This window comes from Canis aureus, chromosome 3 (assembly GCF_053574225.1).
Source record: "Canis aureus isolate CA01 chromosome 3, VMU_Caureus_v.1.0, whole genome shotgun sequence".
Classification (NCBI taxonomy): Eukaryota; Metazoa; Chordata; class Mammalia; order Carnivora; family Canidae; genus Canis; species Canis aureus.
This window is the reverse complement of record NC_135613.1, coordinates 81,392,234-81,415,298: the sequence shown is the minus strand read 5'-3', so window position 1 is coordinate 81,415,298 and position 23,065 is coordinate 81,392,234. Positions and strand designations below refer to the sequence as shown.

The window sequence follows — 23,065 nt, the reverse complement described above, 5'->3', positions numbered from 1 at the left end:
TAAAGTTAAAAGGGAAATCACAGGCGCTTCTGGGTGGCACAGTCGGTTTTTGCATCTGACTCTTGACTTTGGCTCAGGTCATGATCTCAGGGTCGTGAGATGGAGCCCTGTGTTGGGCTCCATGCTCAGCGGGGTGTCTGCTTGAGGTCCTCTCTCCCTCTCCCTCTGCTCATGCACATACACGTGCATGCACACTCTCTCTTTCTCTCTCAAATAAATAAATAAATCTTAAAAAAGAAATCTATAACATGGGGATGCCTGGGTGGCTCAGTGGTTGAGTGATTGCCTTTGGCTCAGGTTGAGATCCTGAGGTGTTGGGATCGAATCCCACATGGGGCTTCCTGCAGGGAGCCTGCTTCTCCCTCTGCCTGTGTCTCTCACTCTCTCTGTGTGTCTCATGAATAAATAAATGAAATCTTTTTTTAAAAAAATCTATGAAATGAAAACTACAGAGCACTGGATTATGGGGTTTGGCAAGAGAAATGCTTCCCTATTCAGGGAGAAGAAAAAAAAAAAAACACTTAACTGGGAAAAGAAATGGTTAACTTAAACCTAGCTGGAGTACCCAGCTCTAATCACTTTCTCACATTTCAGCCAGGCTACAGGATCCAGAACTAATTCATCACCCCGAGGAGAGAGTTATGTTTAACTGTCCCAGCTGAGGTCAACTTTGTTGCTGTGTCACTCCTTCTAAAACTGCCTGACTCCCTTTGCCTGAACTTAGACCTCATTAGAGGGAGACAGTGAAGAAAATTATAGGAGTGCCCTCTTCCTGGAGCCCAAAGAATAAAAGGGCTTTCTTAAATAAAAATAACAGTAGAAGTAAACAGTGATGACCCGACAATTACCAGAACATTGTTTATTCCGTGGCTAAATGCGGAGCCACAACCCCACCGAGACACAGTGTCACAAACACCTATGATCAGAAAGCTCACAAGCCGTGTGCTCCGTGAAGGCTGGTTGAGCAGCTGCAGCCATGGGTTTGCTCATTTTGACGCCGTGCCTGGGCCCCAGGAGAACTCGAGCGGTGTTGGCACCAGCCTTTGCTCTGTGCTGCACGGCCTACCATTGGGAGCTTCCCCACAGAGGAGAAATTCCAGGAAGGGAGTGGGGAAGGGCAGGGGCAGGGGCTTCACTTTGTGAGATTGCAGCAAGGAGATAAATCTGTAGATAAACCTGAACCCAAAATTCTCCTTATGCCAGCCCTGCAGGGCTGTGCCGCATCAAGGTCTCCATTCTACGGATGGGGAAACACTCATCTGTAGTCACTAAAATGACTAGTCACTAAAATGAGTTTGTAAAACCACGGAATATAATTGGGCCAGGGGGTATGTGGGGATGGTCAAGGGGCTTCTCCATTACCAACCTGTGGCCACAAAAGGCTTGAGCATCCCAGATACTTTTATCATCCTCTGACCTTTAATGAATGGCTTCCTTCTTTTATGTCTAGACAGGCCATGATCATCCCCCTCAAGCTGAAACCTTTTACTTTCCTTTACTTTGTGTATTGTTTGTACCCTTGAGTTCTTCAAACTGTGGCAAGGAACTCTTGTGCTTGGCAAGAAAAGCTGAGCCATGGAGGAAAAGGACATTGGATGACTCGTTGGAGAGGACCCAGGCCTGGAGTATGGGGCTTTGGACCCAGGGTCCTGTCTAAAGGGGAGCTACCCCAGGGTGCCTGGAGTTATATTTATTGAGTGTTATATTTATTGAGCATCTGCCTTTGGCTCAGGGCATGATCCCAGGGTCCTGGGATCAAGTTCTGCATCGGGCTCCCCAGCGGGAGCCTGCTTCTCCCTCTGCCTGTGTCTCTGCCTCTCTCTCTGTGTGTCTCTCATGAATAAATAAATAAAATATTTTTTTAAAAAATAAATAAAAGGGAGCTACCCCTTGGAAACTGATGCAGGCCAGGAGTAGCCATGTGTTTGGGTCCCAGCACAAGCCCTAAGCAGCTGAGTAGTAGTTTGCACTTGAGTGTGATGTAAGAAAACCAGCATTCAGAGTCTGCCTTCCCAGAGAGTAGAGGAGTAAGGAAGGATCACATAAACGGAGATGCCAAGGACGAGTGGGGAATTGTTGTAAGGACTGAGATCCTCTTGTCATCGGCTCCCTGAGCGGCTGAGGAACCTCATGAGGCAGTGGGGTGCCACAGAGGAGGAGGTGGGCATCAGAGCTGGATGGGAAAGAAGAAGGTCTTCAGTGCTTCTGGAAAAGATGTGTCTGCAGAGAGCAGCATAACCCTGCGTCCACACGCCACCGCCCTCCACCCCCCCAGGAAGGACAGAACTTTGTAGGTTTCGTTGAAGGCAGAGAGCGACGCTCAACACCGTCACTGTCTCTGATCTACATCCAGCTAAGAAAGAGATGGTGAGAGGCATGACACACGACAGAATCGATATTTGCCAGGGCTGGCGGCACTGCTGCTGGCGGCCCGTTGACCAGAATGACCTGCTGTCTGATGCCTTTCGTGGAGAAACTGAGTTATGTTTCATTTTGCCCCAGGGTGTGTGGGTGAGTGGGTTAGACAGGGGGAAAGTGAGCATTTTATTCATTCTGATCTGAATCCCTTTTAAAACTCAAATGGCATGCATAATCTTCCCCTTAATTAAAGCTTCTGAAATATCACTGGGCATCTGTAGAACCCCACCTCGCCTCGGCCTCTACAAGGCGGGATGATGGGAGAGCGGTACAGGAGCGGGGTGGGGGGAGCAGGGTAGCAGGGAGGAAGGTACGGGGAAAAGAGAGGAAAGGTCCCAGAGGCAGAAGGCAAGACGCTGGGAACGTCTGCTGGAAACGAAGTGGGAAATTCAATCAGGTAGAACAGGTGGGGGATGGGGGAGCATTAGGATCCACTCACACCTACTGTGTGCTGGGTGCGTAACCACGTCCCCTCCCCGTGTTTGTACATGGGAAGGGCTATTTCTAGTCTCCTGATTTTACAAGGGAAGAGACTGAGGCTCACAAGCTCAGAAACTCACTCAAGGTCAGATGGCAGGAACGAGGGAGAGTGGGTTTCATGACACACTTGCCTCCTGCCAAGCCCCACTTGTGCTTTGGTCTCTCCGTAGGGACACATTTCTTAGGTGACTTACTAGGCTGTTCTACAGGCATCATGGGGCTCTACAGAGACTAGACTCCTCAAGAGAAGCACCCCCTCGTCTGTTGCCTCCATAATGCCTCTCGCTTCCTTCGCCCTCCCGCCCTCTCCGTCCCTGACACCAGTCTCTGTTCAATGCCGAGCAAAAGATGAGATGTGAGGGGAACTGCTGAGACCTTAGCACAGACATGGACATTCCTGGGGTCATTTGCTTCATGTATTGAAGATGATGCTGCAGCCACAAGCCTGGTCGTGGAATTGTCACTTTGCAGCAAGCTGAAGTTGGAAGGAATTCCAGTCGTCATCCAGCCTGACTGGTTCCCTTAGCACTAGGTGGAGGGGAGTTGTGCAAGATCACACAGTGGGTGCATGGCGGAGCCAGAATCAGCTCTTAATGGGGCCCCACCCCTCTTTCCTCTCTGCCACATGTTGAGAGGAGTGTGTGTAGACATTGGGGGTGATCCTCCTGGGCTCCTGCCTCTGTCACAACTTTCAAACTTGAATCCCCAGAGCCCTGAGGAGGAGTGGCCTCTGAGAGTCTGTCTCCAGAGCTGTCAGCCATGACCAAAGGAGACAGAGAAACAAAGCAGAAATCCAGGACCAGGCGTTAGAAGGGTCCATTGCAAGATGACCCCAAAATTCAATCACATTTTTGTCCCTGGTCCTCCTACTTGACTTTTGGCCAAGAAGAGTCTGCAAAGCAGGTTGATGAAGGAGAGCATGACAGGGTTCTCCACTCCCAGGCTCTCTGCTGACGACCTGGTCAGGGTCATGTGGCAAAGGCCCAACTTAATGTTACAAACCAAAGTAAGAGTTCATTCCTCTGTCACAGGCAGCCAGCCGGTGGGCCACCGAGCACAACTCCCAGCTCTAGTCCACAGAGATTGCTTCAGCTCCCACTGTCATGCCCAGATCTCAGTCCACAGAAGGAGGACACACTGAAGGAAAGCACCTATCTTTCTTTAATCCAGGGGCCCAGTCCAGAACTTGTGCCCATCCCTTCCACTCACACCCCATTTGCCAGGACTTGATCACATAGCTGCAAGGGAGGCTACCAAATGTGGAGCTTTTTCTGAGCAGCCATGTTTTCGCCTACACACAGTGTCCTTTGGTCGTAGCTGAAGAAGAGTCGGAGAATGGAAAATAAAAGACAGCTAGGAACTTTTGTTTCAATGGACCCGGTTTCTAATGAATGTTGCCTGTCTGCTTCAGCAACCAGCACGGCCCTGCTCCCCAGCCAAGGGGTCCTGTCCCAGGATGTAGCACTCACCAGGGTAGCCACAAAATGAAAGGTGAGCAAAGCCAAGATGAACCACCAGGAGACCCGGACGAAATTCAGTTATGGGAAATTCAGAACTATGTATCAGAAAATGAGATTGAAATCAGGGAGCTACCTCCTGGGGAGGCGCCCCAAGAGATTTTATAGTAATGAAGATAAAACCAAAAAGAAATAGTGCAGATGATAACTCTGCTCAAGCCCCCAGGGGCTGAGTGGGGGAGCCCACTGGTCTACCTTATAAGATCTAGTGATATACAGAAACTACACCATAATTACATTTCTACAGGATTAGTCCACATTAAGAGCAACTATGTCCCAAAGTAATAACAGTATAACCAAATAATCTGCTCTGTGAGTTAGGATTGCATTTACTTGCTAAATCTCTTCCTATTTACTAATCTTGACACCTCAGGGCATTTATACTGAACTATCAACTGCTAATGTCCCATTAAAGGGCAAAGAGCAGGGAATGGGATGGGGCTTGTGTTGGGCCCAGGAGGAGGCAGAGGAAATGGACTCTAGACCCTGCCCTCTGCTGGTGATCTGCAGGCAAGTCACCATACACCGCAGGCCTCAATGCGTAAAAAGGATAATCTCCCACAGTCCCCTCAAGTGATCCTCCTGAAAGGTCTCTCAATAGTCTTTGCCTGGAAAGAGCACAAGGGCCTGACAGTCTGATTACCATCCTTCTTCCTTTGGGATGCATGGCTACAAGCTCCTGTCAACCCCATTGCTATCCAGAGCTTCCATTCTTTTCCAATGTGTTAGGACAGGGATTCCAAACCCTAGCCAGCTCTCCAGAAGAATGGATGGGGTGAAGTGAGCCACTTCCAGGCCCATCCCTGTGTCTCCCATGGTCCAGCATCAAGGAATGTGCAGAGGGAGTGACCTTCAGCTTTGCACTTGCAATTATATTCAGCAGTATTGGTCCTAGATGAGTGGAACTGGACAACAGAGCAGAGCCTTCCTTACTCATCCTGAAGTGGACTAATCACCCTCCTTTAGCAGTAATTCCTGAAGTGTGTATAGCACTTTCCAGCTTATAAGGCATTTCCACACACACTGTTTTACTGAATCCTCAAGAGGGTCCTGTCAATAGGTATTACCATTTTTACTCTATTGATGAAGACACTGAGACTCAGAAAAGTAGTTTGCGCAAGGCCATAGCACTAATAAATGATGGAGCCAAGACCAGAATCATGGCATCTGGCTTCAAGTCCTAGACTTTCTCTAGTATTTCACAATGGCCTCCCAACTCCTTAGCAGATCCTGAATAGCACTCTAGCCCTTGCCCATGTCCTGCCATGTGATAGTGTTCCTATGTACCACACATTCTTCCAACCACGGTATAAGCTCAATGAGATTAGGCAGCAACTCGGAGGTGCTTCTTTGGATTGTTCCAGCATCAAGCCCAAGATCGAACAAGAAGGAGGTCTTCAAAAATATATGAGATACTTGTTGATGGCCCATAGAATTGTAAACTATAAGAACCCACTAGAATATAACACTCTGAACGAGCCAGCTACCAGGGACAAGTGAGGACAATGCAGATAGGCTGGGCAGAGAAGGCTCCCTCTCTGAATGAGAGGTCTCACCTCTCCTCCTGCTGTTAGCTGTCTGTCTGAACCCGATTTGATGATCCAGACTTCTCGGTAGGGGAGCAGTGAACAATAAATAGCAGCCACGAGTTGGCAGCCTCCCAAAATTCCAGCATGGAGACCTACGGCTGACCCCCCCAGACAGAGAATAAGTGGGAAAAGAGAATCTCAGGATTGTCAGGACCATGTCTGGCACATCTTAAACACCCAGTAAACATTTGTGATTCAGTGAATGGGGAGCAAGAGCAAAAGGCTAATGGGGATAAGGAGAACTATACTAGATAAAAATCAGTTGCATGGGAAATCTCTGAGGTCTTTCTGTCTACATAAGAAGTGTCTGGGGGTGTGGGTGGGGTGCCTTTGGACATAGGCCAAAGTGTTTGGGCTTGCTTATCTGGTATTATTTCCCACTACATTCTCATCTTGACCATTCTCTGAAAACACCTCATCCTATCTTATTCTGGATGTATTGCCCTACCTCCAAAGGGAACTGAATCTATCATTCTTGACTTGAAGAGACTATATGGATAACTGTAGTTTTTCAGAAAAGCATATTTCTTTATTGTCTGAATAAAAAGATGTGTGAAATGTTAGATATAGTTTACATCCAATGCTTATAGTCTGGCTTCTTTATAGTATAGAAGTATCATCTCTGGCAGCATTTTTGTAGATACAGCTAATAAGCTTTTCCTTCTAGAAAACCCTCCGTAACAGTAGGTCATCCTCCTGGCCAGCATAATATGTGTTGTTTGCTAATGATCGCCAAAGATTTTTCTTTTATCATTCACCTCCATGAACAAAAAGTTTCAGTATTCACCCAGAATGTATGCTTTTTCGTTTAAATTATATCTGTGTATTCCAGTCCCAGTGTATTATATGCATAAAATAAAAACACTTCTGCAACACAGGCAATAAAGAATTAAGAGAGAAAATACTTTCTTCCTGCACCCCAAAGGGTCAAATGACTTCCTGGGATGCCTGCAACCCACTTTGGAGGCCACTTGCTTACACAAATGGTCCCCAATGCGCCCAAAATAAATATAATCAAAGAAGCTCTCTTGTTTTCTTGGGTAGCTCCTGTTTTCCAAATCATTGCCCAAACATCCCACTCTGAGATGTTCCATTCCATCTTGTAAGGGTTAAAAAAAATAACAACATGCCACACTTCATATCAGTCAAAGCTTTTTTGCCACAGAAGCAGTTTTGAGGGAGAAATTGTCATCCAGCCCCACAGTTATGCAAATGTGATAGTTATTTTTGACACTGGTAAATAATAGTTCTGTATGCAGAGACACTGTTTTCTTACCTTATCATGCAAGGTCTCAAGTCATAATTTAGATGTTCGTAAGTGATTAGCATTTTGGGGCGATGGCAAGTAATTTGTGCAGTGTTTCCCATCTATCTTCTACCTCGAAAAGGTGATTAGCACTTGGGGGCGGGGGGGGGGCATGTCTAACAAATTGCTTCTCTGATCAAGGCAAATCAAGCTGTCTGATGGGATGATTGGCTGACATATGTATACAAGCCATACCCTGGGCTATCCCATGTTCGCATTAGAATCAACAAAGGCCGCCTTTATCAGAAATTTATCCGATTTCTCTTGAGATGGTGTGAAGATTACTACCCCTCAAAATAGAATTACTACAAATTATTTGAAGCAGAACAAAAATAGAATGAAAAATATACATGTGACATTGGTAATACAACAAGCATAGTACTGTTATAAAAATCTTCAGAAGACTGCAAGACAGCATTTCCAGCCCACTCTAAAAATAGCTAATTGAGAAAGATTTCTTTATGCTAATGCTCTTAATTGCCTGGGCAGCTTTCTAGAGAAGTCAGTTAGTGGCTACTACTTTGAGAGTCTTAATAGCCCAAACCAGGAGCCCAGTTAAATAATGTCACAGCGGGAACCCTGGTGGCTTCCTGCAAGGCTGTACTAGAAGTCTTTCTGGCTAATTAGTGAATCGCAGCCATCATGCAAATGAGCACGTCCTGATTGGCAACAGCTTATATCTTTCTCCACCACCCATGCAAATGAGGCCAACAGAACAGTTGTTTGTAGTCCAACGCAGAATAAGAGAAGGATAAAATTTTAGAGCAGTCTCCTTCAGAGATCACATGGTCGAACTTCCCGACGTATTAGATAAGGAAACCGAGACTTCAGAGATTAGGATCCTTGCCTAGAGTTCCTTACTTAGCTAGTGATAAAGCCAAACTTAATTCCAGGCTTTTTTTTTTTTTTTAATTTCCAGTAGACTCTTTTTCCCTCCTCCTTTAATTTTTATTTCATCTTGTAAACTTTGAGATTTGCACACAGAAACCCATGAGATTCTATTATAAGGATAGAGAGACTAAGGTTGATGTGTGTAATGAAGTGACACCAGGTCAAGGTTTGAGGGAACCCAGGGACCCCTGTACTCACTGCCCATCATGTGAATCTTAAGCCTTCTCCCACAGGAACACTCCTGTGTCTTTAACCCCATGGAAAAGGACATGAACGTGACTTTCAAGAGCCCTTGAAACACCTTCCCCACGTAACTTAAATTTGGGATCCCCAAGGATTTTGGATCCCCCAAAATCCCCAAGGTTTTTCTCTTTTTCCCCTAAAGGCCTGAGCTGAGGCCAATGGCTTCAGTCATAGCAAATTTGTGCGTTGAAGTCTCTGAGCTTCTGAATTGTTGGAGCTGTCCTTTCCTTCCCTTTGTTTTCCTTTCCTTTCCTTTTTTTTCCCCCCTTTTTCCAATTCCTTTGTAATCATCTCAAAGCCAAGTGCTCATTTCCACCAGAACTTTAAACATTGTGCCTTTATGTAGCACAGCTTTTAATTTTCCTCCCTAACAGAAGTGATTGTTTATGTTGTAAATGCCACATTAGTCTCCATGAACTGGAGATAGAATTGATTTTCATTTCAGAGATTTCACAGCTTGCCCCAGAACTTTATGCTTGATTGCCAATGCTCAGAAATGCATGGGCTTCTGAGAGGTTCAGAAATGATGTGTGTAACACGGCATATAAAAATGTGAGAATTGGAGCTGCGTTCTTTGGGAGACAGCCCCCCTGTGCCTGCGTAGCGGCGTCTGGCCAGACGCTCAAAGTAACCAATGCCTCGAGTACAGGTGACACCTTCAAGAAGCAGACTTCCAGTCCCAAGTCAGCTCATCCGCGGTACCACCAACTTTCCCCGCCAGAAGGCTCTGGAACATGTACTCTTTGATCCCTTCTCTCAGCGAGTGTTTCCTGAGCACCTGCCCAGAACTGCTTAGGCATCGTAGGAGTAAACGGAGGGGTGGCACACACCTTGAGAAGCTTAGGATCTAGCTGGGGAGAGAACACACAGGATGCCACCCGCGAATTTGGCAGGCACATGTGGATTCCAAAGTGAATTCCGAGTATACGCTGCTCAAAGCAACAGGAAAGCTACACGCACACATCGGGGATGGAGATGGAACGGAAGGCAGATGTCACACTGACCCGAAGAGAAGGTTTTATTTTTGTTTTGTCTCCCCTGCCACCTACAGAGCCGCAGCCCCCTCCTCCTTGGGAACACTGTTGCATAGAACTGCCGAAGCCAAGATGACAGATGGTTCCACTCTCTTCCAGGGATGTGAGATAATGCCAGTGGCATCCCACGGGCCTGCACCCATGCTGCATCTGTCCTGGTCTTGGCCAGCTGTTGACCTGATCATCCGCAGGACACCCCCCTCCCTCCCGGGGGCTCTTCATCCTTTCCTAGGAAGCCCCTTTCCTCCTCACCAACTCCTCCCAAACTGGGGTTTTTAGAACTTGGTGGACCTTTAATACAAACGAGTTAAGACATCCACTATCGTTCCAGTGACCATTTACTGCATTTGACAGACCATTTCAAAGGGTGCACATTTAATTATGGGGTGGGCAGAGTAGCATCTCAGCAGCGCGTAATTCACGTGGCAGGGCTGGGGGTGGCGTAGGCTGCTGGAAAACATCAAGAGGATCTTATTTTGAATGATTACCATCATTGTTATTGTGAACATTTCTACTTAATTATGTCTAGCTCCATCGAGCTATAAATATGTATATATTAATGTTAACAATATGAGCTTTATTGGCGAAAGACATAATCGGTGATTAAAACAGAAATCTCCTGATATGTCTAAAACTGCTACCCTAAATTAATGATAGGGTATAAAAGAGCTCCAATTCCGTTGCTACTCAATTAACGAATATATATATATATATATATATATATATATATATATATATATATGTATCAAGATAACGGACGTGATTTAATATTCCTCAGTGAGCCTCCCAGATTGGATGGCTGGGTCACTAAGGCTGGTGGGTAGCTCTCTCGCACTCTCCCTGTCTGTCCATCTGTCTGTTTGTCTGTCTCTCTGCAAGTGGCAGATGGCAAGCACACATGGAGGGTAGGAGTGAAGGGAGTGGGAAAAAGTGCAGATAAGTGGCATGGAGAAGAGTTCCTTCAAGCTGTCAGGGAGAGACTTTTGAACCTGGAGAGCTGGGATGAGGGGCTGCCAGGGAGAAACTCTGGAGCCCTGGGATGGGATGGGGTTGTGAGCTGGGGGCGGGGCAGGGGGGAGGCGGGCTCAGTATGCAGACTTTTTTGATGCAGGCCATTTCGTTCTCCTTTTCTGTTTTTTGTCTTGTTTGGGTCTCTCTCTCTCTCTCTCTCTCCTTTTTTTAAACTTTCTGGCATGTTTCTCTTTTAAAGAGAGCTGGGATAGGAGGTGGCTTTATCAAGCCGAGTTCTCATTTTGCATCAGAGAGCAGTATTGATTTTTCCACCCATGACTGCTGAAAATTAGAATTTCTTCATGAAGCTGGGTTCTTTTCTTGTCGTGTTCCTTATCTTTTAAAAAATGATTACCTGCACTTTAGGGCTTCATGGCTAAAATCATAATGAACATGCCCACCCACCACAGCGGCAGGGACCCAAAGGGAACTGCCTGCAGGCCCCTGGTTGTGGCTATAGGAGGCCTGTGCTGCCAGAAAATTTTTTCCCCGCTGGTTACTTAAGGCCGTATCTTTGGGCCACAGGCTTATTGACTTACTACTAATTTTCTTGTCAGGATAATTCTTCCAATCAAGATTTAAAACAAACTAGGAGGGTACCAAAGTGCTGGAGATTAAAGCCTAATGCTTTTTTTTTTTTTAAGTTTATTTGATTAAGATACTCTTATCTGGGTTCTTTGGGCCCAATTTAAACTTGGCACAAACCTTCCTTAAAGGGCCAGGCTTGTTTGTTTCAAGCAAACACGTTTCCTTCACATCTGCCTCTCCTGCTGTGTATTTGCTCGCTAGGAAGAAGATATAGATTATTCCCACTGCATCAACTTTTAGGCAGCTGCTCAGTGCAATTTTCTTCAATGTCTTGCCATGGAAAAAGAGACCAGTCATTTCCTAAGTGGTGATTTGAGGTGACCTATATTTTAGGAAACTGTTGGATTCACCATCAGCTCTACTCCTGCCAACCTGTAGGCCCAACGCCTTGCATAGAGAACCACGATGAGGGGAGAAATTATTGAAAAGGGGGCAAGAATTCAGGAAGAACACAGCAGAGTCACCCAACACCACTAGATGCCCAGACTCACTTTTAAGGTGATCATTTCATTTATTTCTGATTCCCATGCTCTGCTTCTTAAGGGATCTTGATCCCCTACATCGGGATCCAGTGAAGACGTTCCCTACCTGATATAGCCCGTAAACCGTGTAGACTTCCCCCTTCCCCTTCTGACATATTCCATGCATGTGAATCAGAAAGAAAGCTCTCCAAGTAAACATCCAACCCGACTGACTGCGTGGTCTGAGTTGAAGACCAGAGACAGACGGTTCGGAGAGCGTAAAGCTGTAGAGGTAGGTCTCGGGGATGTTGTTTTCAGCACTGAACATCTTTATTTCCCATCAAGTTTTCTTTTAATCTTGCTTTCTATTAAAAGTCTTCTCAAAGCTAATGCAATAAATTTAGATCTGTAGCCAGATGCAAAGCAAAACTTTTGGCAGGGAATACTCTATCAAAAGACATTGCAAATGAAATATGCTCTCCCTTGGGGATTATTCTACAGTTTAATTTAATTTGATATTTCAAATTAAATTAATTCAAATGGTTATGCAGTTTCCAGGGAAAACAGACTTCATTTATGATGCTCTGCCACCAAATTGTTTAGCAGCCATCATATATCTTACATTGTTAACTAAGAAAGATAAATAGTGACAAGGTAGGCTCTTACCCTCATTTCTCAGTCCCGGCCTTAAATAGCACACAAGCAAATCCTCCGTCACCATGTACTCCCTTACTGGGTAGCATACATATTTATTAAGATCATTATAGTTAAGACTAATACTATCTGTGGACTCTGCTATCTAATCATTTCCGTGCACGTAATGAAAATACAGGGAGCCTCCTGAGAGGAACAGATGTGATGATTCCCATTTTATAGACCAGGAGACAGGTGGTGGGGGGATTGGCCCAGCCTCATACGGGGAACCGGGATGAGAGGCAGGAGCTCAGATCCAGTGCCCAGGTTCTCAGCCTGCTCCTTTATCAGGCTTTGCTCTCAGTCTGTATCTCCGGAGTAGGTCTTCATATAATCTGAACTAGGTATGTGCCGTCCAAGAAATCAGAAGATCGGAATCATTCCTGAGTAAATGAATCAATACAGACATTCCATTTGGGCTGCTGGAGAGAAGACTCATGTCCCACAGCTGCCTTTTATCTACTTTTATCTTTAAAATGACCATACAGTAGAATTGCCTTTTTTTTTTTTCAGTTACCTTTCTCCCCACCCCACTCCCCCATAATCTAGGCTAGCAGCATTCTTTTGTAAGTGTGTGTACCCGGGAAGGAGGCCCTGTGTCCCCATGGTACAGGATGGAGGTTTTCACCCCCTGGGATAACTAGAGGGCCTTCCTGTCTGGTTCTGGAAAGTCTAGCTTGCTGAGAGCGGGAGAAGGCACAAACCCTCTGAAGCAGCAAGTGATGCTTTGGTCTCTGATGCTAGGTCACTTTAATTTGAGAGGCCTCCTCTGGTGTAGACAGTAGGCAAGTAAACATCTACCAACATGTGATACCTTGGGGAACTGTTTTGCCTGTTTTCTTCTCTGTTTGTTGGATGTAAACTGTCCCTTGGTTCCACTGTCTTGTCCCTAAACCCTCATATCCATATTGACATGAAGGAAGAACCTTTGGTGGAGGACTTATCTCTGCCACAGCCTGCCATCCCCATTGGCCACATGGAAACGTCAAGGCTTTTCTGCTAACATAGAATTTAATATTCTCACAAGAGACTCTGGGAGAGAACAGAGAGCTAGATTTACTGCAGTCCATTGCTACTTTCTTCAACAAAATGTTCACATTTTAGAGAAAGAAGGTTTATCTCTACTGATATCTCCTCACCACCTCCAACACCACACATTCCAGCTCCATTTCCTAAGACCCACAAGGCAACATATAGAACCAATTATTCTCTTTCATACTCTCCCCTTTGAAAGAGTTCTCCTTCAGGGGTAGAGTTAAGAGAATCCATTGCTTTAGATTTCTTTGTCAGAAGAAATGGAATTTGCATTCCTTTGTCATGTGAACCTTTTTCGGGGGGGGGGGGGGCAGGGGGGTATATTAATCATTAGAACAATGATGATACTTTACACAATAGATGCTTATAATTTGTACCTAAACTTGAAAGGGTTCAGGATTCTATAGTTCTGTGTCCGTTTTCAGGTACAACACCCAGTGGGCTTATTCTTCTGTAAGGATAATGCTATTATGCTATCATTATTATTAGCACAGTAATGATCATGTTAATTCTACAGCTACATAATTAACTCACCAACCAGTTAGCACTTAGGATCTCTTGAACTCATAAATGCCTAACTAATCCTCACAGTTTTTAATCGTTTCAGTTCTTAGGAGAGGAATCTACAGAAACCCAAAGTGAGGAGGCTCTTAAAGACCTCCTATCTAACCAGTTACCCGGCTATGTCCCTAGTCAGCTACAAGGTCTGGAACCCCTACCATGAGCCTGGAGAATGTTTAAATACAATATCCATGCTCTTCTTCACAACCCAGTGATAGAGTGGTTTTCTTGATAGAGTTTGGTTTTCTTCTTTTTGTTTTTCTTTTTTCTTTTTCTTTTCTTTTGCAAAAGAAGAAACAGAACCAGAAGGAGATGCAAGTAACATGATCAAGGTCACATCACAGTCTAGGCAGAGCTGGGATCTAAAACTAATTCTTTCTTGCTCTCAGGCTCCCATTCTTACTGACCGTAGCACTCACCCACACTGCCTTACAGAGAAATGCTAATTGACAAGGGTCGCCTTTTGTCTCTCTTTCACTATTCATCCTTTTTCGCTTTACTGTTTCAAGTTATTTCCTCTCTGGCTTTCTTCTTATTATATTCAGACAAACACTGGGATTTAGCACTAAGTTCATGCTCTTTCTTTTCCCTTTTGCGCTCAATGGAAATGTTTCTTGAGAATCCACTTGCAGTGGGTATTGTAATAATTACTGTGCACAGCTTTTAACCAATGGTCACTCTTGCACCCTAAGATCTCACATTCCAAAATTATTGTAACTCTCTTATCAAAGGCCTGGTTGCATAGAAAATGGTCTCTCTCTGTGACAAGTACTAAACGAATCAAGTTTATTTAGCCAGCGGAATAGAGACTCGAGGACTGTTTTTAAAACAGCTTTCAAGTTCATAACAGAGATATTGAAAACTTCCCAGCTGTTCTCCATTGCAAGCAAGAATAGAACAGAAGGAAAAGTGGTTCGCTCAGAGCAATAGACATTCCGATTATGTATAAGAACTTTCTGGCTGTGAAGAATTGTTAGACAAGGAGGTGGTTTACTGAGGAAGATTGTCCTTGAAGACCTTTAAGAATAAGATGGTTTGCTTCCTGGAGCATTCAGTTCTAGGGAGTGGGCTGAATGAGCGGAGTAGAAGGGTCATCCACTCTGAGTCCCGTGGTTCTACAGAATGCTTTCAGGCAGCTTGTCTACACTGTCAGCATGAAGTGGGAGTTCATCAATATTTTGGTAAGTCTCCAGCACCGACGTAAGATAAAATACACTTAGTCTAAATGATCCAGATTGATTTCCCTGTCTATATCACATGTGTACACCTCCATGTGGAGAAACTAGACAAGATCATATTAAGATAACAAACTTAATTGGATTTATAAAAATCTATAAATGTTTTTAGCTCCTTAGAGATAGGCACCATGTAAATGAAAGCTGTCTCTAGAGTGATAGCCACTGAGTATTTTATTAGCACACTCAGGAAAATGGAAAGAGATAAGCTTCATTCACTAAGGACCTGGGTTCTAATTCTTTTTTTTTGGGGGGGGGGGTCTAATTCTTATACTTTTGCTTTTGCTTGCGTATACATTTCATATGATGTATCTGAGCCTCCTCTTCCTTATCTACAAGATGAAAAACATTACACCTACTTCCTGGTATGGGGAGAGGGAGGTTAAATTAGACAGTGTTTGTAAATCACCCCGAAGAGGGGCTCCCGGGGGGCTCAGTTGGTTAAGCGTTCAATTCTTGGTCAAGGCCCAGGTCTCATGGATCGTGAGATCGAGCTCACATCATGCTCCGAGCTCAGGTGGCAGTCCACGTGGGATTCTTTCCCTCTGTCCCTCCCCTGATTCGTGCATGCTCATGCTCTCTTTCTCTGTCTCTCTAAAAATAAACAAACAAGTCATCAATCAATCACCCAGCAGAATGTTTGGCACTACAGGTGGTTCCTTCTCAACAAAATGTTCCATGGAACTTCTTCTATTCTGGTGACCCTGGTCCAGCCCAGTAGCCCTCTCAAAGGCCTAGCTGCTACAGTCACTGGCAAGTTCATACCACGTTCCTAAAGCTCTTTCAGCCAAACCTCTCTAGTCTAAACCCTTGTTTCCAAAGAGGCTGGGATAGTAGGACATCCCTCTAGCTAATCTCACTTGTAGCTCCAGGGTGGACTTGGAGCCCCTCTGCATTTGAGCATCAAGCACTTATACAGCCAGTGTGTCCTAATAGAGAACATTCTCATGGCACCTTCAAGGAGTAGATGTGTGTTCAGTGGGGCAGATATTGAGGAGATAGCGCCAAAGTAGAAGTGCTGAGCCAGATAATAAAACACCCCAGTTCCGGCCCCAGGGTGACCAAGGTGACTTTGAGCAGATCATTCCCCTGCTCTGTGCCTTAGTACCAATTAGCATGTATTCCATGCCTATGGTGTGCCAAGGACCAATTACATTCATTATTTTCAATATCCACAGTAAGCCCCAAGATGGAGAGTTCAACCTTCATTTTACAAAAAAGAAACTGAGCAAAGTTGGGGAGTTTAATGAAGGACCTCTGAGAGCTCATCCATAGAAGAGTAGACACTAGCACGCAAGACACATGACATCAAAATACACTCATACTCGGCTAAGCAGCCCTGACTCAGTTTCCTCATGTAGGAAATGAGGGTGGACTGAGATCTCTGAAGTCTCATATAGCCCAGATAGTTGATAAATATCGTTCTGGACTTCTTCCCGGCCTTGGCAGCCAGCCCAAGCACATTAAGGGTAGAGTTAGGGAAACGATCACAACAATTTCCATCTCTCACTCCTACCTTGTGATTTTCTCCTTTCCCCTCTAAAGACTATTTGAGAGTTCTCCTTTATTTCCTTCTTGGGGAAATAATTTCTTGACTTTTCTTTTTCTTTTCTTTTCTTTTTTTGACTTTTCTTTAAAAAAAAAAAGACTGTTCAGTAGAGAGGGGGCAAGAAGAATTGAAACAGTACATTGGTGAAGAAGTCACTTGAAAAATGATCCTATTGCCTTTGGAAATGCTCTTGTAATATAATTATGAGCCATCTGCTCATCTCCTCTCCCCTTGTACCATCATCCTGGTTTTCAGCCCCTGGTGTCCCTCAGAGAAAACGGGCAGGGCTGGGGGGCCTGGGGGTGCTGAGCCCTTCCTGTGACGCGTCGAAGAATCGGCTACTTGAGCAAGACTGCTCGGTGCCGTTTAGCAAAGGTGTAGAAAAATCTCAGCCAAGCATAAATACCAACAAATGTTCTAGGGATTAGCAGATAAGTCGTATCAGGAGAGAGCAAGAGAGCCAAATTTATATAGTTGAGAAAGGATCTGGCTCCGAGGGAACACAATCATGGTCTATAAATACCTCCATGAAAACAGTATAAATGAAGTAAGGGAATTAATCACCGTCTCCAAAGCCGGGAGGACGAGGTGCAATGGCCCTCAGCCTGGCACGGGAGATGGAAAGCACAATCGTAGAAAGTTCAGAGCTTAGAGAAGCAATTGGGCACAGGCCCCGGGCTCTCCAGGGGAGGTGGCCGCGCTCCAAGAGGCCTGGGGACTAGAGGCAGAGGAGATTAAATGCTAATCGGAACGCAAGTCCAAGGAGGCCCAGGGAGGCTAGATGGAGGTCAAATAAGATGACCTAAGTGGCTCTCCCACCTATGATTCAATGAACGGAGGAGTAATTACTTGCTCTTGCAAATTGCTTGGTAAATACGCTGAGTAAATCAAAGCAGCCCGTCTCAACAGCAGCGTCGCGGGGACTGAGCGGCGACTCTGCAGAGATCCCCTGGAGAGCTGGGTCCGTCCCTGGGCCTTCTGAGCCTAACGGTGGATGGCACACCTGCCCCGGCTTAATCCAGGTTTATTAACCTGAGAAGTAGCTTCCCTTGTCAGATGGCAGGTGCCCAGCCAAGGGCCACACCGCCGCGGCTTGCCCACCCCGACCCCTTTCTGGAAGAATCTTCTCCTTCCCTCCCGCCCTTCCTGCCCAGCCCTGTCCCTTCAGCAATATTAATGGCTCCTGCCTAAGTCCTGGGGGCCTCTCCCCCCACCAAGCCTGGTTAGAGGAGGCCTGAAATGCCTGCTGGGAATAGTTCTGCCTGGAGGTGAGCTCAAGAATTATTGATGAAATAACCTTTTGGGGCGTGAGTCCGGGGTTTTGCAGATGCAATGGCAAGATTATTGTTTAAGTGGGGACTTGATCAGGCGGTGACCTAGAAAACATTTAGTTCTTTTATTGCTTCCATAGCTTCCCGGGCTAACGCTGCCTCTGCCTGGGACGCAGGGCAGCTTAGTGGAAGAGGAAGTGACGGGGGCAGGCGGTGAGGCCCGGAGCTTGTGTGCAGGCCCAGAAGGACAGAAAGTACCGGGGCAGCACTTCGCCCTCGGAGGAGAGGGCTCTGGGATTCCCTGGAGTCACCAGACCTGGATTGGCAGAAAACGGTTCAGTATTGCTGTTTTTGTCTTGAAAGCTCCACTTCACCAGATTCCAGGAATGGATTGATTGATTGATTGATTGGGAGGCAATTATTAACAGAGCAGCCCCTCACAGGGGCCACGGTGCTAGGCATGGTTTGGTTGGAGACTAAGACATAGGAGAGAAGAAAGTGATCTGGGCAGGCCGCAACCACGGCCAGAGGGACAGGACAAGAGGACAGTGTCTTCTCTAGCATAGGCTTCGGGCTGACCACTGGCCACTCAGGGAACCTTCTGCAAAGAACAGCTCCGTAGCACGTGGAACAGGGTGCAAGGGTCCTTTCTCTACTCTCTGCACATAGCTGTTCCCTCTCCCCACTCATTCATTCCATGCATTTTTAATGGGTGCCTCTCCCGTGCCAGATACTTCACCAGGTAGAGAGATTCCAGAATAAATAACACAGCCTCTAGTTTCAAGGAGCTTGAGGGAGATGCACTCTCAGTCTTACCTGGTACTGATATCACAATAGAGGATATCCGAAGCCTTCTTGGTGAAGACAGTGGCAACTGCAGAAAGCACTGCTTTTCAGAGAGGTAACATGTGAACGGGCCTTTGAAGTCTGAAGAGGAGTTTTCCTGTTAGAGAAGGGCAATCCACATTGTGGCGCTGAGGTTGCATGACTTAATCCATGAAGAGTAAATGGGATTTACCGGGATGTAGAATGCCTAACGGAGAAAGGGTGTGAGATCACGAAGCTTTCAGGATCGAGGTCTTACTGCATGCTGGATACTGAGCCAAGAGCTCTGCTGCCATTATTCTAGTTAATCCTTGCAACACTCAAAAGTGGAGAATGATCGTATGACTTATTGAGAGTCACTGCTTGTCAGGATGGAGCAGGGAGGTGAGGTCCGCTGGCCCGGGATGAAGTCACACACCAAGCTGTACACTAGAAGTCTGGCAGGAGGGCTAGGAGGCCTGAGGTTTTAGAATCTGGTGCACGGAGCTGCAAAGCACTTGGAGGCCACCGAAGCTGAACCATTCATTGGGAGGGAAGGAAAGCTAGTTTCACTTCTGAAAGGATTCTGGTCATGTTATAAAAGGCAGTTAGTGCCACGGTAAGTAGTTCAGAATCACTGGAGGTTTTTAAATCGACACAGGACATGAGCGACACTGGGTTTCAGAATACACCCTGGCGGCAGTGTGGACTCATGAAAGCAGAACGGGGCTGAAGGCAGAGAGACACCACCACTCCAGGGTGTGGTGCAAACCACCCATCTAAGGCCCTTTCCCAGACCCAGCAATCCAGCCTCGCAGGTGAGGGGCTGTAGAATATGCTTGCAATGAGTTCCCCAGGTGGTTCATAAGCACAGAGGGGATTGAGGCCAATGCACTAGGAAGCAGTCAGGACACTCAAAATACTCCAGGTGAGAAATAGCAAGGGTCCGATCATGGCACTGTAGGAAGGAGGCAGATCAGAACTTACACAGAGATACAGTCATCAGGACGTGGTTGGGTGAGGGAGAAAGAGAGAGGTCCAAGATCACTCAGAGGCTCCCCCTTGGGTGGTTAGGTGGCCGGTAGAGGTGATGCTCGGAAGATGGAGTTCAGTTTTTAAAAAGTCAAGTCTGATGTAGCGGCCGGATACACCAGTGGAGAGATCTATTAGGTCGTTTGAAATTCAAGTGTGGAGCTCACCGACAGGAAGTAGGTCATGGCTGGAGAGCTGACTTTGAGAGTCTTGACATCTCACCACCTGCTGCGTAAAGTCGGTCCTGATGCACCAGGCAAATCACTTACTCCTCTTCCATAATGCCTCGTACAGCACATATCACACCACGTTGTCTGTGTTTTATGAATCTGCTCCTCCACTAAACCACAGGTTGATTAAGGGCAAGGACCCATCATTCGTTTTCATATCCCCAAATACACGGCACCGCGCCTGGCACATATAAGGCCCTGTGAAAATATTGCCGAGAACAGAGAATGTAGGCAAACTTGAGAACCGTTCTGAGGACCTAATCTCAGGGACCAGCAACGTTTCCAGGGTGGGAGAAGAAAATAAGACTGCAAAGAAGCCTGACAAAGAGTGGCTGGAGTGGGATGAGGAAAAGCAAAGGAGAATTAGGACAGGCCGCAAAGGAGTAAGGCTGGGGCTGGTACCAAGATAAACACCCAACTCCAGGCCTGGCCTCCAGAACTTCTGGATGGTTCTTTGCTTGCACACATCATGAGGGTGAGTGGTGAAGCCAGGAAAACTGCTTGGCATTTTTGACATTGCCCCTTGACATCGTGTCAAGCAATTAGGGGCCAGAAGAATCCAGAGGCCCACCACGGGCTCAGCTTTCACTCCAGCCTCCCATGGCAGCGAAGTCCAGTGCTTAGACCACCTGAGACTATCTGGATACTTTTCTCTGATCTGCTTATCTGCTTTTCTTTTCTTATCCAGTTTTGGCCTTGTAAGCTTGTTTTCATACAGGTCTTGGGGATTTGAGGGAAGAAACAAAGAACCACCAGGAATGGCCATAGCAAGTATACCAAGTATTTACTGTAATACAACCAGTTCTCTGGGTGTTCTATTTTGTCTTGTTTTGTTTATTTTTCTTTTCTCTTTTCTCACGTTGGTCATGTTTCACTGGTCTCAGCTCATGTGACCACACTGTAAAATTCCACTCTGTCTTTTTTTTCAGATGTTGAAAAGTGAACCAAATGCTGTTTTTAATGAGCTAGGAAATTGTTCAGGCTTCTCTCTCTCTCTCTTTCTTTTCTTTTTTTCTTTTTTTTCTTTTGAATTGCTATAGGGTGTACCTCAAAGCTTCAGTTGGAAGCCTGCAATTTCAGAGTGCTTTTCTTTAGGCAAAAGAGGCCATCGTGTATCACAGAGATATCACCACAGCTCAAATTCAAAGAGTCTCTAGTGGATGAAGTAGGATACGGGGCTTGGAAAGTGGGAGGATGATGTTGGGGGAGGCTCCATGAGAGCCTCTCAGGGGGATGGCCAGCGGCAGGGTGAGTGGCCAGGGATGGCAGAGGTGCCCACTAGTTCCCAGGGGTTTCCCTCTAGTCCAAATATCCAACTGCCCAATGGACATTGCCACCAGGATGAATTCCATCACCTCGACCCAGTATGTCTCGAACAGACTCAATTACTTCCCTCAGGAAACCAGTTCACAGTTATTTTTTCAACCTTTGTTTCATGTCCACTATGTAGCAGACATGATTTTAAGTGTTGGGGCCACAGTGGGCAACAGACGGACCTGGTACCTGCCTCCTGAAGCCTACACTCCGGCAGAAAAAGCAGATTTGAAATGTTGACATGGTCATCAGTGTCATAGATAATAGTAGTAAGAGGAAGGTTTATGGAGTCCTTACCGTCTACCAAACACAGTGGCCAGTACCATGGGACATAGGTCAAGGAGCCCTGGCATTGTCTGGAAGGTCAAGAAAGGCTCTGAGTCCATTTCCTCAGCTCTGTTTAGTGACCCCACCGGCCCAGATATTCTTCTAGATGCACACACTGGACACTGAGGTTTCTGCTTCTTCTCACACCCTCCCCTCTAATGCGTCACCAAGGCTGCTTCTGTCACCTTCCCCCCCACCCTAGTCCAGTAGCCTGTCACCCATCCCTGGAATATTACAACAGCCCTGGCCTCCCTGCCTCCAGCCTCCTTTCTATCCTCTCTGGTCTGCCTGTCTCCAGATGCACTTTCCAGAAAGGCTGCTCCCTGCTCAACATCTACATCACTTACTCAACAAATATTTGTCAAAAGGGTTACCTCCACCCCCCCCAAAAAAATCAGATTATGTGTTTCAAAAGAGAAATGGATGCCAGGTATGTCCCTTAACTAAAGATAAGCCAGCCTCCTTAGCCTGGCACCCAAAGCCATCCCCGCCAGGCCAGCTTCCAGGTGCGTCTTCACAAGGGGCCTGTTCGCCATTCCCCCCAGCACAACCTCTGCCTTCCTTGGCCCTCTGCCCCACTCCATGTCAAAATTCTACCTGTCATGAAGATCCCAATCAAATGCCACCTCCCCCACAGAGCCTGCATATGCATGCCTGTGTGTGTCGCACGCTCTCATGTATGTGCCGCACACGCTCCTGAGAGCGTGCAAATCCATGTGTGTACCTGCCATTGGTAAGCCTTGGCGTTAAGCAACTCAGCCAGATTATCTCATTACATTATCTCATTAATCATTTACAACCCTCTTATGCAGAGGGCCCCATAATAACACCCCCACATTATAGATGCGATCAGAGGTTCGAGGAATCACATAAATAAGGTCACACAACTTGGAAGTGGCAAAGCAAAGGTTCAAACCCAATTTTGACTAAATCCCAGGCATGTGATACCACACTGCCATTCACCAGGAGAGAATTCTTCTTTAAAGGATTATGGACCCCGGTTGCCTTGTGTAGTGCTTTGCGTGTAGTGTGCACTGACGATCCTGTCCCCGGGACCTGACGCGAGGTCCAGAGCATCTCCTGCATGTGCAGCACACCTGTGAGTGAGTGAACGGAACAGTTGCTGGGCGCCTCCACAAACCTACTGAATCAGAATGGCTGAAGTTGGGACCTGAGAGGCCCTAGAGTACCAAACAATCCGGGTGGTTCTTATGCAGCCGGCCAGTGCCTGTCTACAGAATGATATTCTAAAAATGAATCCAGCCATCCTGTTTCATGAAAAGGGAAACTGAGGCCCACAGTACTTAACTAACTTGTCCAAGATTAGCAGCCTGCCTCCCATCCCCAAGCCATCTCTCTGGCTGGACCTTTTATAGCCAGCTCCTCTCATTGTCATCTTAGCCCTAAGATAAGATACTAACATAGGGCAGAAAACAAGTGCATATCTCCATCTGCTCTGTCTGGTAAAGGGGATCT

At 46.3% G+C, this 23,065-nt stretch overlaps 1 protein-coding gene across 5 annotated transcripts in view; it reads left to right on the top strand.

Annotated features, from left to right (window-relative positions):
* KIRREL3 (kirre like nephrin family adhesion molecule 3) overlaps window positions 1-23,065 on the top strand; it is a 539,444-nt gene that overhangs the window by 218,917 nt on the left and 297,462 nt on the right. The gene's annotated exons all lie outside the window — the stretch shown is intronic.